Source organism: Pavona decussata, unplaced genomic scaffold, assembly GCF_977016875.1.
Source record: "Pavona decussata unplaced genomic scaffold, jaPavDecu1.1 SCAFFOLD_26, whole genome shotgun sequence".
Taxonomy (NCBI): Eukaryota; Metazoa; Cnidaria; class Anthozoa; order Scleractinia; family Agariciidae; genus Pavona; species Pavona decussata.
In genome coordinates this window covers 2,543,223-2,555,305 of record NW_028145449.1, presented here as the reverse complement: position 1 = coordinate 2,555,305, position 12,083 = coordinate 2,543,223, and the positions used below count along the sequence as shown (strand labels likewise).

General features: G+C 38.2%; 2 protein-coding genes, 1 long non-coding RNA gene and 1 pseudogene across 6 annotated transcripts in view; 2 read left to right on the top strand and 2 right to left on the bottom strand.

Moving 5' to 3' along the window:
- LOC146485511 (uncharacterized) overlaps positions 1-12,083 on the bottom strand; it is a 79,422-nt gene that overhangs the window by 18,045 nt on the left and 49,294 nt on the right. The gene's annotated exons all lie outside the window — the stretch shown is intronic.
- Positions 1-12,083, bottom strand: part of LOC146485512 (uncharacterized) — a 124,288-nt gene that overhangs the window by 62,948 nt on the left and 49,257 nt on the right. The gene's annotated exons all lie outside the window — the stretch shown is intronic.
- LOC146485514 (uncharacterized) overlaps positions 1-12,083 on the top strand; it is a 62,609-nt gene that overhangs the window by 34,835 nt on the left and 15,691 nt on the right. The gene's annotated exons all lie outside the window — the stretch shown is intronic.
- On the top strand, positions 6,579-7,892 carry LOC146485515 (uncharacterized; annotated as a pseudogene).

The window sequence follows — 12,083 nt, the reverse complement described above, 5'->3', positions numbered from 1 at the left end:
GTCTTAAATGTCCCCAAGCAATATGTAGAACAAATAAATAAGATTACTTTTAATTTCATCTGGGACGGCAAGCCCGCGAAAATTAAAAGAAGCACAATCATAGGAGAAAGAAGGAAAGGCGGGTTAAAAATGTGCGACTTCGCAATCATGGAGAAAGCTTTGAAAATTGCGTGGATTAAAAGAATCCAAAACGAGGTACCCTCTTCTTGGAAAATTATTCCTGATGTTATGGTCCAACAACACAGTAACCTCTTTTTCTTAACCAGATGCAATTACGATCCTAAGATGCTCTCGCTGGAAAACCTTTCCCCGTTCTACCGTTCAATTCTGTTGTATTGGCATGACTTCAAAAAGTCGAAGAAAAATGAGGTAGACTTTAAAAATGAAATTCTTTGGAACAATCGCAATATTTTAATTGATAAGAAACCAGTTTTCTACAAAAGATGGTTTTCCCACAACATCGTCTACGTATGTGATTTATTTAACAGACACGGAAATCTCTGCAGCTACTCTGAGTTTAAGACTTTGTATAACCTACAGGTGCCCTTTACAACATTTTATGGTTTGTTAAATGCCATTCCATCTTTGTGGAAAAAAACAGTAACTCCGCAGAATCATACCAACGCTGAAGAAAACTCCGTGGCCAACTTGTCCACTAGCTCTATATACTCGTCAATCTTAATAGATACATTTGAACCACCAACCTCCCAGAATAAAATTTTGAGACATGGCTTTACCGAAAAAACACTTGACAAAGTATACCAGTTACCGTTTAAAATTACAAAAGAGGTCAAACTAGTGATGTTTCAGTATAAAATTATACATAACATACTACCCACCCAATTTAGCTTACACCGCGATGGAATAGCCGAAAGTGACATCTGTCCTCTGTGCAAAAATGAGAGACAAACCTTATACCACTTGTTCGTCCTTTGCACCGAAGTGCACTCCTTCTGGAATACATTTCAAGACTGGTGGCTACAAAAGACCAATGTTAAGCTTTCTTTAAATCAAAGTAATATACTTTATGGCTTTTTCGAAAAATCTTCATATTGGCAGGCATTAAACTACTCAATACTCATAGCAAAATACTACATCTTCTGTACAAGCAAAGGCGGGGGTGTACTGAGTTTCCAGAGCTTCCTTTTACGACTTTCCGATAAAATTCAGACTCTACAACAGATTGCTGTCGCTAATAAGTGTTTGTCAAATTTTAGACTTAGATGGGCAGCTCTTCTTCCTTAAAAATTGCTTTATATAAATATATATATTTTTTCTTTTAATTTAGTAAGAATCTTTAGCAGTTGCTTTCTAGCTTGATCATTTTGTACGGAATCACTGTAAAATTTGTAAAAATTGTATTTGATGTAAAGTAATGTTTTGTTAGTAAAAATAAGAAAAAGTGTTCACTAAAAGACATAGCGTTATTCCCGAAACTAGTGTGAACATTGTAAGCACTTTCAGTTTTGTAAGTATTGTAAGTATTGTTAACAATGTAGATATAGTCATTGTGGTTAGTACCCTGTGTATTGTAAGTAATGTTAATAGTGTTCACTTTTGTAAATCTCATGTCATGTATGCAAATAAAAATTGTTAAAAAAAAAAAAAAAGAAAAAGAAAAAGGAAGCAAGACACATAGACAACCACCTGACTTACCTCATGGGAACGTCGGGCCAAATTCGGGAAGAATGACGGCAATTTGTTTCAGAAAATAGCCTATTGTAGCATTCAGGCAACTATAGGAAAGCCTGGTTATGAGAAGCAGAGAATGTGAACACTTCGTTAAGGCTATAGCACTCCTGGGGAAAAAGTACAGACAGATCTTCTTTTGTTGGTAAGGATCTGTATAAATTTGCCTTTATCTGGTGCAAAGGTGGAAGACAAAAAAACGAGAAAATGATCGCAACAAGTTAAGTATGCACTTCAAGCAAACAACACTTTTTTTAATTTTTGCACAAATGCCACGAAAGTTTGTACATGTGGCTTTTCAAGAAATTTATCTGGGAACGATTTTGCATGGTAAATCAGGCTCACTGAATTTGATGTTACAATAGCAACCTATTTTTGCCAGACCTGGTTTTAAGGCATCAGCCACCCTTCAGGACCGTCCGCGCGCGGATCGCTGTAGCGTTAGTTGTTTTTATAAAAACCCCTATAAACCATATATTTTTCAAAAGCTTAATAATTCCAGATTATGCATTTGAACTAACAAAAACTATTTACTTAAATGTGTTTCGAAATTGGAACGCTTTGTGTAAAAGTACACGTCTCTATAAATCATGTTCCACTCCCGCCGGAAATAAACGGAAGAAAACAATTGACACCGCATTCGCTTCTCAACACGTTTCACTAAAAAACCGTGTCTCAGATTTTTGACAAGTGCGTTTGTTTCTCTTTTATTAGCAAATGAAGTTGGGGGAGGCAATTAGTCAACACTCCCTGTGGAAAAAAGGCTCTAGCTTTAAAATCAAAAGGAGTATTAAAATTCGCAGACACAGTTTTGTAGAAGAGATATATGGCATCACTCTGGCCAAATTTGAGCCAATTTGATTGAAAGGCTGCCGACTTGGAGTTCAAAACGTACGAGTCGATCGGCAAAATTTGCGTTCGGAGATAAAATAGAAAATACATTTTTGGCGGCATCCTACCTGGAATGAGATTATAACACCTAAATGTTTATTCTGATTGATATCAGAGAGGGCTCAATTTTCTTTAACAATAGGACTTTGACAGGTAACATGTAACAGGAACAAACTTTCGCGGCAAGCAGCGGGAAATAACTATTTTGCTTCCAGTCAGTTTAATTACACTGCGTGTGGACAAAAGACAAAATTTTTGTTGAGGTTAGTGAATGTACATGCATAGGAATCGTTTAATTTACAAACAGCAATACGCTTTTCATGTAACAATAAAAATATATTGTGTTTATTTCTTGAAAGGTTGGCTAAGTTGGTAAAGATGCCGAAAACCAGTGCGAAATCAACACGAACGAAAGCGAAGCCGCCGAATGTCCACCACCGATTGCTCGAAGGTCAAGAACTGAGGCCCGGTTTATTTCAAACGCTCTGCTCCTCTCGAAAGAATTAAAAACAGAATTTGTCTTGTGCGACGGACAGCTTTCATTCTCGCACTGGATTCTCCAGGTAGAACCAAGTCCATGCTTAGTCGCTACATTTTCCACGACTTGGACACTTTCCTGGCAAAATCGACAAGATACAGACTCGTCCCGTTTCTGAAGGAGAATTTCACTCGATACGATAGCTCGACCGCTTATTGTTTTCCACGTTCCATCAGCAGATGGGGTCGATGAGCTTAATTGGCTTTCTTCTTCTGGTTCTTCAACCTAAATTTTGGAGCGGCTTGCACTCTCAGCAACTGTAGGTCCTGTAGCATTTTCGCTTTTCTGAATTCCAACTTCTCTTGCCGATAAAATGAGCCTTTGTCGCTCTCTGCCAATTTTGCAGCCCATTCTTTGACAAACTCGCTCTTCGATTTCTTTTTCGCTCTCGGTTTCGATGAGGAAAACGGACACGATCTTTTCTTTTTTTTTGGCGGCATTTTCACCGAAACAAACGCTAAATATCGAGTTAAAGGCTATAAATAACACGAAGACAATTCGCACGTGTTGTGTCGTTCGAAGCACGCACTCGGTATCACGTTACTAGTTCAATGACAGATCTTGTCAACGATCAATTAAGATAATTAACGAGAAAAAATCTTTTACCCCCGATATCTTTCGACAGAAATAACATTTTCTTCTGATTTTTTTTTTTTAAAAGAAAGCTCTCAAGCATATCTATTTGAAAACGTTGAAACCTCAAATATGGTAGCGATCCGCGCGCAGACGGTCCTGAAGGGTGGCTGATACCTTAAGAAACAGGAAGATTTCGGTTTTTAATGTTTCAAAATTAACTTTCTTGCAGATTAAGTCATCTAACATATTTTTTAAATCTGAGGTTTTGGGAGAAATCAAGACATCTAAGGTGGCGGTTCCTAGATTACCAATTCTTTGAAATCGTCGTGTAATTCCCGCTTCGTGTGACGTAATAAATTCTTACCACGGACCTCAAAGGAATCATCTTCAGACTTACATCTATCCTTTTACTCTCACTGTTATACGTTTTATACTTGAGAAGCTATGAAGAAGACAAAAAACCCGGGCTAGATAGGGTTAAGAAGAACTTGAACGAAAAGTTTGTTTGCGAATACTCGTCGGGTAACATACACAGATAAAACTGTAAATGGTTTGAACCGAGGAGTCAACGTAACAGGCAAACAATAAACCCACGGACCTTTTGACTTTGACTAACAAAAGACGGATCGAAACGCACCAATCATTTTTTATAGTCTTTACAGCCAAAAACATCTCGACTTCGTTAACCAATCAGGATAACAACCAGAGACATATATGCCACCTACTGACGTTCCACGATTCACTTGACGTGAGTCAAAGTCACCCCAAACACTCCTTCTCAGGACTTCACTCACCCGGATGATCATAATTTACGTACTTTTAAAGAAAAGTAAAAAAAAAAGGTTGGTACAAAATGCAAAAAAAAAAAGTCGTTATAGAAATGTGTAAGGCAAATTATCACAAGACTTTTAAATAATCGTGCGAGAAATTTGAAATACGAATTGTTCTAAAAAATGTTACACATGGAAAAAAATTATTGAAACCTCTCCAACCAAAAAAATTCTTTCAGAATCCACTGGGAAAACTTTTAACCTGCTGGGTTTCCCCCGAGATAACACCCCTTGGTATCCAACGGTAAAAAGCAGCCAAGAATAAGGCACGCGGCTGCTAACTTTTTAGACTTAACATTCTGTCAGGTTCTTACCATTTCGTTGTAAGGACGGATGGTTATGAGTTGTTTAAACACGTCAATCAACCACTGGGCCTGTAGTACAACAGTGTTGTGGTGTTTTACGATGATTCCGAGGTCGTGATAGAAATCCAACATGGTGGCAATTTCGTTCTCATTCCTGATAAAGCACACTTCCTGGATAATGGTTTGGAGTTGTTCCAGGTTCAGGTAATACGTTTTCTTGGCAATCAAAGCCTTAATGATCTTCTCAAAGTTAAACCACCTGGAGGGCAAAGAAGGGAGATAGTCCAAATCCATGCAACACATAAATATTATATTGGTAGCTTTTACTTTTTAGCTGTCTTAGCATGTAAATTAGAGGAATGTTTTTGCCCTTATGGTACGCTTTCTGTCAATAGAAACTACAAATTCTGTGAAAAAGTACCCTTTTCATTCTCCTACCACATGCAACTTTTCAAGTTTTTGACGTCCATTCCCTATTACTATTACATTGTAATTTAAAGACAGCTTCTAGATATCTCAACTTTCACCTTGGTATTCAGTTACTGAATAATCAAGGAAAACAACGGTCAACTATGTGCGCTTTTAATGCACTCATAAGCCGAGTGCGTGAGTTTGCAACTGGTTCTTATTTTGTAAACTTACCGAAGTGGTATCTCCTCCCCCATGTATGGCTCTTCCTGTAACACTTCAATCATTTTTTCCTGAAGTGCACGAACGCCAGCCCCTGATGACCCTTGCGTATTATCAATTGAATAAAATGGCCGGATCACGTGACCATCAAAGTCTTTTCGAGAAAGCACCGTCTGGATCAGCTGTTCCATTATCTTAATGTCCTCGAAAGGTTTGTCAGCATGTGTTCCTACAACAAATACAGGGGGACGAAGGTAAGATGGCTCTTTGCCAGCCTCCTCTCTGTCATTCACTAAATTTGGTTTTGCTGAAAACATGGTTCTGACTGAAACAAGCCACGACAACAAGTTCTCCAAATTTGTTTCGCCATTTGGGTTTCTTAAAAGAATGTTATTAACACCTTGTCTGACACAGGGCTCAGCAATGTTCTTTAGTCCTTTGCTGAGATTGTACACCAGCATGTAAACTGCTCGTGATGACAAGAACACTGGATAGGACGCGTAATAAAGATGCTGTCCCGCAAAGTCCCAAAGGTCTAGAGTCATGTGGTTTTTCACTGATGTTGAATCACTTGGCAGATTTAAACCTTTTAAATGTTGAACGAGAAGATCTGTGAATTCCTCCGGAGGCAAAGTAGGGTCGAAATTCAATGCAGATTCTTTAGCTGCTTTCTCGCTGAGGCGCCCAGTTTGAGCTTCATGGACTTTCGCAAAGTTAGGTGTGGTTCCGTCCCTGATAGGATCCTGAAAGCAATTTTTAAAATTGGTTACGATATCGTTGATCTTGGTCTGTTACATGACTCTAAAGGTAAAACTACTCTTAAACCAGTTTTATAACACCGTTTTGCGTTTTTATTAGTACAAAAAAAAAAAAAGGACACTCGTTAGGAATATGTATTTTCTAGAAAATACTGTCTGTATACCTGTTAGTCAATCTCGCTTGCAATCATTAATCCTAATGCCCCGATATTTGCATAAGAAGACCTTGCTACGTCTAATACAGCTATTTGAAAAGGACTTTTTAAAGCAAAGCCAAAGTCATCATTGTGATCAATCATAACAATGGCAAGCGAGACAATAATCCAATCCGAACAAGAGAAAGGCTTGAGAGAGAGCTTGGGCCACTATCATGGCAGGACGTGTGTAATTGAGCTCCGTACCGCCCTTCGTGAAACAGTCAGGATAGAAAGAAAAAATGCGTAGGAAGTCCATCAAACATTTTCCTTGAATCGCAGAATTGTTGCTAAGAAGTATGAAGCGAGCTGAACGCGGATCTGGCGACGAAATTGTTTTACCGGACCACAAACATCCACGTGGTGACCAATTGAACATGGCAGTCTCCTTCTGATTGCAACGAACCACTTCGGGTGGAATTAGGCGAAGCTGAACCGAATCTAAAGGATATACACAACCTCCTCAAGAATATTCAGGGTGCCATCGACATTATTCAAGGCACTATTACTTCATTAGCTAAAGATAACGGCAAACTGACTGAGGAGGTTGCGGAGCTTCGACACGAAATCTTAAAGAGTAACAGCGCAGTCACTAAACTACAAAAAGAACTCAAGGACGAAAACACATACGTAGCGTCACTGGAAATCGAGTTAAACAGGGTTAAAAATACCGTCAAGGAACAGAAGCAAAACATTGAAGAATTGCTGGTAAGCTTTGAAGAGCTTGAGCAATATTCTAGGAAGAACTCTGTGGAAATACACGGCATTCCCGCAGACCGATGAGATTGTGTGCAAAGTGGCTGAGGCGGTTGGAGTGGAAATGACGGCTGAAAAGATCAAGATATCGCATCGTCAATAAAGTAAACAGGGAATAAAGCCAATAATTGTTAAATTTGCAAATCACAAAGACAAAACTAAATTATACAAAGCTCGCACTCATCTCAAGAATGTAACCCTCTCAAGTATTTTCCCGAGCTCCTTGTCCTCCGGACAAAGGAACCACCGCATCTTTATTAATGAAAACTTGACTAATTACAGAAGGGAAATGATGTCCTTGGCTCTACAGAAGAAGAAAGATGACAAGATTATAAGTTTCTGGTCGTTGGATGGGAAAGTATTTATCAAAACGGCCCCTTCGGGGAGACCAAGGAAAATGCTTTCCATCAAAGACGTAAAGCAACTCTAGGATGCCATTTATTACTATTACCTATCCTGTATTCTTGAAGAGTGTACTATTAGCATATATGTGTCTAGCGGATATGTCGATTTATAGGCTGTTGCTCGAAGGGTAGTGATAGGTTGGTTTATTGCCTCTTGATTTCATAGACTTTATGTTTGTGTTCTTGTGCCTAGCGTCCTATTATTGGGTTGTTTGTGTACCTGTGTTTTAGGTGTTGATATAATATTGTTTTTTCTCCGACATGTTAGATTTATCTAAGTGCAGTTTACTTTCTTTGAACGTGAGAGGCTTGAAAAGCCAACTTAAAACTTTTAGTTATTTGAAGAGCCAAAAATGTTTATTTTATCTCCTACAAGAAACATACTCTGAACCAAAAGATGAAGTAGTGTGGAAAAATGAATGGGGAGGTGGTATCTTTTTCTCCCATGGGACCAATCGTCAGAAAGGAGTTTGTATTCTGATTAACCCTTCTTATGATCTATCCGTCACCAGCCATTTCAGTGATCCAGAAGGAAGGATCGTAATCATCAACTTGATTATTCATAAGGTGAAACGTTCTATTTGTAACATTTATGCTCCTAATAACTTAGACAAAAGACTCAAATGGGAGTTAATCAAAATGCAAAGCTAAGCAGAGTAGGAATGTGGAAACAGCCATTCAAAAACGTTTGGATGAAATTGATACGTTGATTACAAACAGTAATGGCCTTCAAAACATCGACCTGGAACTAAAAGAATACAATCGGTTGAAACGCGATCTTCAGGCCATTTATGACACTAGAGGAAAAGGGGCAATATTTCGTTCTAAAGTGCCTTGGACGGAGGAAGACGAGAAGCAGACCAAATACTTCTTCAACATAGAAAAAGGGAATTTTAACACGAAGGTCATTGCGGAACTTAAACCAGATCCCGACGGTAATGTCATTGTAGATGTCTTCAGATATGTCGCTTAAAAAGTTTAATTATTGCTTGTTATTTGCAAAATATTATCTATACTGTCAAAAACTGAACAAAGAAGAAATCAATTTTGATGAGTTTAAGCAACGTATTGCCTTCAAACTTCGCATTGAAGGCCCTTCATAATTCAATCTCTTTAAGGGGACAATTCACCTAAACGCCATTTTTCTGCCACTTGACCTGGCTTTAATGGCAATTTCTCATTCACGTTTCAAGCAATCCAAAAACCCTATCAATATCCCGTGAATCTGTGTTGTGGGGTATTTTGTAAATTTTTGGGTGATTTTTGGATATATTTGGGAGGAGTATTTTTTTTAGAAGGATTGGTTAAATTAAGAGAAATAAGAAATATTGAAGATTTAGTGAAGTTTTAAATTAGAATTTGTATTTAATAATTAATAGACGGATACCAAGTTAGTCCACTAACAACCCGGGGTGTTCTTGCGTGGGTATCAACTGTCTGTTGGTGTTCCAAAAATCATTTTCTTTCTTCTATCCCTTCTTAAAACCTCTTCAAATTTCATTCAAATTTAGGTAAATTGCCCCTTAATATTCATTATTTTCTTACTCTATATTTAACATGCCTATTATAACTTGTGTTTGTGTGTACGTTTTTGTGCATGTGTCCAGTGTTGTGTAACTGTGTGCATGTGGTTTAAAATAATGCAAACGAACCGTTATATGTGTCAGCACTCCCAGAGATATTTGTAACTTTATTTTTGAAATGTAAAACTACAAATTGTAATCTTGTTATTTCCAATAAAGATAATGAAACATAAAAAAAAGAAGAATTCAAAATAAACGTGCTAGTGTTGGAAAATGACACACACAAAAAAAGAAAAAAAAAATCCGAAGGCAGAACATGCATCTAACTTTTTAGAAGAGTGAGAAAACGAGTGCGAAGAAGTCAGGGTTGGTATTTCTTCTAAGAAAAGTAACGCGAGTTTTATTAGTTGGTCTTAGTTAGAGATAAGGTACGATGGAATGAAACCAAAGCAAACGCGACTACTTTCGCCACTCGCTTTTCAGTTGAGGAAAAATATCAATCAATCAATCAATCAATCAATCAATCAATCAATCAATCAGTCAGTCAGTCAGTCAGTCAATCAATCAATCAATCAATCAATCAATAAATCACTCAAGACTGCAGTTTGAACACTTTACTTTGTTTTTTTTTCCCAAAGGGTCGCCTCGGATTTGAAGCAGGGTCTCATGTGTTAGCAATCCATCAGGAAGGTTTAAACTTGAGACCCTCGCAATACAAGTCATCCTTTCGGAAGTGCTTCGTTTGTAATCAACGCTATGATGACTGTCCTGACAGTAGCTTGATGAAGTCAATTCACGTATTAGTTTAGTAGGGTGAAATATGAATTTCAAACAAACGCTGATGCATAGCTTTTTCTGTTTTGTTATGTTTTTTTTTTGTTTGTTTGCTTGTGTTTCTTTTTTTTTTTTGTTTGTTTGTTTGTTTGTTTTCACCGTTATGGCCCCTTTAGTTTCATTGTACTTCTATAGCACATATTGTTCGTGTTCAGGCCATCGAGCTTGACTGAAATCGAAAAAATGTGTTCCGATATAGACTAACAACAGTTTCTGTGCTTACTTTTTTTTCTTTTACAAATAATGTAAACACCCCTGATTCAATTGAGATTTTTTCTCCATAGACACATCTTTCTTAGCGGCGGTAAAACCAGACTATTCGATCAGAAAAATAAGACCTCAGTTTGGTTACCAACGTTATCATAGAAACTTACTTTGATCAACATAACGGAACAAACCTTCAGTAGTAGCCTGCAGTGCAGGCGTTTTTCATGGGCGAGCGCTGAATAATAAATTCAGTTCGCGTATTTGAAGGAGGCTGAGGGGGAGGGGGGGAGGGGGGGCAGGAAATGAGAGCAGTCGTTTTCTCCCTTAGGGTCACTTTTGAATCGCTCCAGCCCTCTCGCGCCTCCTCGCCGAAGATGACAGCAACGAAGGATTATTCAGCGCTCCCGCTCCAAAAATACGCCTGCATTGCAGGCTACTTCAGTAGTAGCATTCATAAAGGAAAAAATGTTGGCTGCTAAACTAGGCTTTGACAAATTGGGTAAAAATAATAAACAAAAATCTTTAAACTATTAATGTACTGTATTGCATTGTGTCGGCGGTAACGTATTCATTACATTGTGTTGTATTGTGCTGTTGTTGCATTGTACAGTTACCTTACTTCAGTCTTAAAGTTCTCCTTCTTATCTATGTATGTCAGAGTAAAGGACACAGAATATAACTTAAGGGGCACAAACATGCTCTCATTTCCCAAAGTAAGAAGCACCAAGTACGGTCTTAGGTCTTTTCGGTACTTCGCTGCAAAGACATGGAATGCGCTGCCGGACTCGATCACGCCATGGCCGGTACAAGGGAATTTTTAAGAAGAATTCGTCATGCAGCATTTTAAAATTGTTATTATCGTGGTTAGCTTTTGAAATTGTAAATTTTAATTTGTACTCACACATGTATTGATACATGAATGATTGGATTTTCTGGATATATTACATTTTTAAATTTTTAGATTTTAGATTGTTAGCTAATTACGCGGGATGCCCTGAAGGGGCACACCGTGTCTAAAAACGGGTCGATTTCTTTTTTTTCTTCGTCGTAGCTACAAATCGGTACATTAATTTATTCATTAAACTCTCCCCTCTCCTACTCGGGATGTATTGTTCTGAGTGTCTTCAACGAAAGCAGGCCAATCAAAATCCATTCTTGTCGCGTATATCGCGAGAGAGGGGACCCACTCACCCCTACCTGTGTGACGTCAACGCATCATTTGATATATTTATTAAAAACGGATTAAATTGTCGCGCCATATTGTCAACATGTTGTGGACCCAAGTGTGCTGTTTTCAAACGGAAATTTCACCATTTTGAAGCGGTGAATCGAAAGAATAACTTCTAAGAAGCACCCGACATTTAAAACGGTGGAAATTGGAGAATTCCTGGCGAAGGAATCGTGCTTTGTTTGACAGTCTTAGACCACGACGCGAGACTGAAAAGAGGTCATTGAGAAGCTTACGTTATCGTAATGGAGTTTCACAAATTTCCGCTGATAGTCTGAGTCGCGTAACACAAGGGAAACAACGTAACGTGATCGTCGTGACTCAAACTATTCCATTAGCAAGGATAGTTTTATCAATCGGCGAAGCATACAGTTGGAATAAATGAATCAGCCCCAGCATCACGCGTAATGCCAGTATAGCAAGCATCTTGTTTTTATCTTTCTTTTTGTTTTTGTAATTTTATCTGTTTATTTGTGGGCTTCCTGTAAAGTAGCTTTTAGCTAAGTGGAGTGCCACGCAAAATAAAGTTCTTATCTTATCTTGTCTATCTTATCTTAGGATACCAACCTCATTCTTTTGATATGTCATCTCCTCTGGTTCATCTTGAGCTTCTGGGTTTACACTTGTTTCATCTATTCCAATCTGAGCAGCCACCATCTTTGCAAGGTCGTTTGCAAACTGAGACACACTTAACTTCTCGTCAGTTCGTTGCCAGTTCTT